The following is a 6000-nucleotide window of genomic DNA, read 5'->3' on the forward strand; positions in this document are numbered from 1 at the left end:
TTTGGAGATTATTCTCGGAAATCATTCGAGGATTTCTTGTAAATAGTGCGACCTTATTATCTAATGTGATAGCTTCTGAAGGTTCTAAGAAGACAAAACGAAAACTGTAGCAAAATCTATATTTTTGCCTTTAATTGGATGCAGTGGAGTAATGCAACATGCACTAATACAGATACGGGTAATGTCACAATAGGTCTAATTACTGGCCACAGTGACGGACCCGAACAGGAATAAAAAAGGTGTTCATTCAAACGTGAGGTTATAAGTACACAGGGTCAAATATTTGATAAATGAACTTAAGAAAAAACATCTGTTTAACACTAATGAAAATTCGATCGAGTCGAACAACACTGGTTTCTTTTTAGTCAAATACTTCATCCTGTGTACTGGCATAATAATAATTCATGTCATCACCCAAGCAACACACATGTTATAATAGAGTTACGACAGCGCATGTTTTGGTTGTATAGAAGTTTATTTTACGTAATTCTAACATTGTGTTGAAATAACGTAAAATAAACTTCTATAAAACCAAAACTTGCGCTGTCGTAACTTTTATATAACATGTGTGTTGCTTGGGCAATGGCTATGAAGAAGCAAAGACTGGACTACAAATTCTACAGCATATTCGTTTCGCCAATGTTGACATTACGGTCAAGTTTTGGTCACGCCGATTCACGCCGCCGACGCCGCCGGTCAAAAATGGCCCTCACGCCGCCGCCGAGCAAAATAAAGTCGGCGCACAGGTCTCGGCAATCAAATTGGAAGTTTCTGCAATGATGATTAACCTGGGCTTGTTAGGGGAATATCTGTAAATAAAAGAAAATCGCGTTAAGTACTGTTCCTTTGAATTCCACTAAGAATTTGCATCCTTTGACAGATACGTATTTCGACCTCAACTGTAAGGTCGTCTTCAGTGTCTTGTACTTGACTCGACTCAAGTACAAGACACTGAAGACGACCTTACAGTTGAGGTCGAAATACGTATCTGTCAAAGGATGCAAATTCTTAGTGGAATTCAAAGGAACAGTACTTAACGCGATTTCCTTTTATTTAGTTTCTGCAAATTATTTTGGAATTCCTTCGGAAATTTCTCGCAGTTTATTCGGTTATTCTTCTTTTTCCTTCGGCAATTCACCAATTTATTTAAGAAAATTTCAGAGTATTCCGTCGAAATTTTCTTATTCTCCGGATATTCTTTTTCCAATTCTCTCGAAAGTTTGGTTGAAAATCCAGTTGGAATAATTTTCGGTAATTGATCTGTAAATTTCTTTAAGATTATCTTTGGCAAATAATTTGAGAATTCCTTTAGAAATTTCTTAGATTTTCTGATGATTCTTTTGGTAATTCCTTTGGCAAATTCCATTCGAATTCAGTTGAACTGACTTCTTCAATTATATCCAAAACTCTTTTGAGATTTCCTTCGTGAAAATTAATTGTTTTTTTTTGGAAATTCTCCCGGAAAAATTGAATTTTCTTCGGCAATTAGTTTGGGAATTCCTTCGAAAAATTCGTGGAATATGATAATTCTTTTGGTTATTCCTACGGCGAAGTCGTAGGGGGTTTAGTTGAAATTGATTTCGACAATTTATCCTTCTGAAATTTCTTTGGGGTTCCCTTGACGAAATCGTCAAGAATTCAGTTCAAATTATTTGGAATTTTTTATAACAACTAGCTGTGACCCCAGTGGCTTGCCACGTTTGCTTGAAGACTTTTTATAATTCCGAAAATTGTCCTAGGTTTCTAAAATATGCTACTATCTTTTTTGTCTTTTTTTAGGAAGATTCCAAAAAAAATCCGAGTTTAAACAGCGCATTTTCGATTTAGCCTTACGTATGGACATTACGCATTGGTGCATTTTGTTGCGCATTGGCGTATTAAGGTTTAAAAATACGTGAGTACTTCGTGCATTTTTCAACGCTTTGAAATTTTTGGCGCATTTTCAATAAATTTTTCAACGCATTAGGCCAAATCAAGAGTTTTCCAACGCATTTTCGATTCAGTTGTTTTCGTAGTCACCCGTCTCTCGTTAAACAGCAAGCTTTTCAATATGCTATTATTCGTGGATAATACTCAAACATGTTTGTTATTGGTTTGATTCCTACGAAGAATGTTCAAGAATGTTCATGAATCTTCGATTTGATATTCTAATTGTCACAGGATATCGCTAATTTTTCTTCGAATACGAAACACAATTCTTTTTAAATTATTTATCGAAATTTCTCCAATATTTTTGGTAATAGTATTTGCATTTATCTATGAATGTTTTAGAATATTCCAAAATCATGCGTATCTTCATCTTCTTCTCCCCCTTCTTCTCCAATTTCTTCTTCCAGGAAAGATGTAGATTTAGTTTAAATTCGAAAGAAGAAGTTCGCGAACATTTAATTTATACGCCTTCTCATTCTTTCAAAATATGTCCAAGAATTTCTTCTTTTCGTTGTTTTTGGAAAGCTCCGGAAAATTTCTTTCAGTTATGAAAAGAAAGCATATTCAATTCTTCGAAGAGTGTTCTAGAAACGAATTTTACTTCTCCTTGATATGCTCCAGCAGATTTTTTTTTTGTATTTTAAGCAGAGAAATCAAATATTCCATTATGCTTGGAAAACTCTCAAACATTTGCAAAAATAGTATTTTCATACCAGCATGTTTCAGAATGATCTAGAATAATGTTCTTCTTCTACTGATTTCTAGAGACATTCAAGATATTTCTTCATATTTAAAATAGAAACTAATCCAAAGGTTTCATTGACATTTATGTAAAGAAGGAGTTTTTCTGATTCCGGAACAGAAAAAAATCTCGAACACTCGTGGAAAGTTCTGGAACAGTTTCTGAAACCTCATCATACCTTCCTAATCTTTTTTGATTTTTCTTCTTTCTCAATATCATACAACGCTCGCCCCAACATTCAATTTTACTTGAAATATTTCAGTGAAAGTTTGCTAAGCGTGACGGATGGACATATAGACAACTCCAGGATGTCATGCACTCATATGCCGTTTTTGATCTCCCTAATATAAATTCAGTAGTTTTCATCCATTAAGGAATTAAGGAGATTTTTGAAACTTCTGAAACAACAATTTCCAAAAGCTTCTATAAAAGCCATTGCATCAATACATATGCGAAACATTTCACTCAGCATTGGGTTCAGAAGCGCCTGAAGGTGTACTAACAAGATTATCCTAGAAATGTAAAACGCCAGAAAGTATACTTCGAAGTACGCGTATTGACTCGTGAATGCCGGTTATAGAGTTCTAATCCCTGAAATGGTAGGAAACTTCTAGAACAGTGATTTCCAAAGTGGGCGAAAATCGCCCAGTGGGCGAAAATCGGGCCAAAGGGGACGGAAATTTGAAAAAGCAAAATTGGGGGGCGAAAATACTAAAAAGGGGGGCGATTTTTAAAATAATTGATAAACATTAAAAGTATTCAAATGATGACATTCAATCTGAATCAATAAAACTCCTTGATATTCCAATATTTTTTGTTTCTATGGTTATTGAAAAGTGACTGTTTCGAGATTGATTAAATGTTACAGAGTTTTTTATGTGGACTTTTTGGCGGAATTGAAAAAAAAAACAAATAACGCTGCTACACGAATTTCCGAAAGATTCCCTAGTGGTTATGGAGATCTAATAACAAACTTCTATGGTAAAAATTCATGATTGGTTTTTGTCCAAATTATGAATGGAACAGGCTCATGACAGGGTTTTTTTAATTGATATGAATGTTTTGTTTCAAATTTATATACAGTTTGTTTTCATGGAAATTTCAATCAAACATTTCAATCAAAAAGATGAATCTTGAAACATATTTCGGATGAAAGTCGTCCCGCGTTGTTTGAAAATATTTCGGAGAAGCTTCCCGGAGCAATTCCAACCGTTTCTTATTACTAGGAGCTATTTTGACTTTTTTCCACAAATTCAGCGTAGAATTTCCTCAAAACCGAGTAATAACTGATGCACATCTATGTCTACTTATTAGACAAGAAAAAGTTCTCCAACTCTTTCAAAGCTTATCAATTAACACAGAGAACAGACATCCAGGCTAGAACAAATTTCATTCGGAAAGTTGTGTAAGGATTTGAATCTTCACTTGAGTAAGGTTGCAAACCAATACACGATGACAACACTAACGCCATCAAACACCATATTGCCACAGTCAGTGGTGAATTGAAACATTTCAAGTGGTGAATTAAATTTGTATAGGAAATTAACCGATTGCAGCGCCACGCTATTGCCACTTGTGTTGCCGATTTCAAATGGCCGTTAAATTCCTTACACAGTTTCGGAACCGGACTTGGATGTCTGTTCTCTGTGCAATTAACATCACTAGCTTTTTACCCTCCTTACACCCATAAGAAGGGTATAAATACCGCTTGGAAAACCGACTTTCGATCCGAGGCCCGCAGGGCCGAGTCACATATACCAATCAACTTAGCTCGACGAATTGAGCAAATGTCTGTATGTGCGTGTGTGTGTATGTGTGTGTGTGTGTGTATGTGTGTGTGTGTGTATGTATGTTACAAAAAAATGTCACTCACGGTTCTCAGCCATCTGTTGACCGATTTGAGTTCTCTTGGAAGCAAATGAAAGCTACTACATCCTAGTAGAACGCTATTGAATTTTATTTTGATTGGACGTTCGGTTACCGAGATATCTTTCAAAGAGTGCTAGGGAGTAGTACAACTTAATTATTTTAGATATTTTTGACAAAGTGTATCACCATAAATTTCTCAGCCGTCTATCAACCGATTTGGGTTCTCAAGGCCCCAAACGAAAGCTACTACATCCTAGTAGAACGCTATTGATTTTTTTTTTTGATTGGACGTTCGGTTACCGAGATATCTTTCAAAGAGTGCTAGGGAGTAGTACAACTTAATTATTTTAGATATTTTTGACAAAGTGTATCACCATAAATTTCTCAGCCGTCTATCAACCGATTCGGGTTCTTAAGGCCCGAAACGAAAGCTACTGCACCCTAGAAGAACGCTTTTGAATTTCATTCCGATTGGACATTTTGTAACCGAGATATCTTTCGGGGAGTACTTTGGAGTAATACAACTTACAACAAGATTTTGATAAAATGTATCATAATACATTTCTCAGACGTTTGTCAACAGATTTTTTATGATCATATTTGGTTTCTCAAGGAGCTCTGCATGAAAATGCAATTGCAACAAATACATAAAAGCTACTATCTCTTTGTAATATTTGAGCTTAATAAACAGTAGCAAAAATATCACGGAATGTATGTAGGAAAAGCCTTTTTACCCTTCTTACACCCATAAGAAGGGTATAAATATCGCTCGAAAAACCGACTTTCGATCCGAGGCCCGGAGGGCCGAGTCTCATATACCAATGAACTCAGCTCGACGAACTGAGCAAATGTCTGTATGTGTGTGTGTGTGTGTGTGTATGTGTGTATGTGTGTATGTGTGTGTGTGTATATGTGCGTTACAAAAAAAAGTCACGCACGTTTCTCAGCCGTCTGTCAACCGATTTGAGTTCTCTTGGAAGCAAATGAAAGCTACTACATCCTAGTAGAACGCTATTGAATTTTTTTTCGGTTGGACGTTTGGTTACCGAGATATCTCTCGAAGAGTACTTATGAGTCATACTTCTAAACTTTTTAAGATTTTTGACCAAGTGTATCATAATAAATATTTCGACCGTTTGTCAATCGATTTGGGTTCTCTTGGCACCAAATGAAAGCTACAGCATCCTAGTAGATCGCCCAGAAATTTTATTTCGATTGGACATTTGGTTACAGAGATATCTTTCGAAGAGTACTTCGAATTTATACAACTAAACCTTTTGAGATTTTTGACCAAAAGTATCATAATAAATATCTTAGCCGTCTGTCAACCGATTTCGGTTATCCTGGCACCAAATAAAAGCTACAACATTCTAGTAGAACCCTATACATTTTCATTAGGATTGGACATTTGGTTACCGAGATATCTTTCAAAGAGTACTTGGGAGTAATACAGGTTAACT

The sequence above is a fragment of the Aedes albopictus genome, chromosome 1 (genome assembly GCF_035046485.1).
Source record: "Aedes albopictus strain Foshan chromosome 1, AalbF5, whole genome shotgun sequence".
In the NCBI taxonomy this organism is placed as follows: Eukaryota; Metazoa; Arthropoda; class Insecta; order Diptera; family Culicidae; genus Aedes; species Aedes albopictus.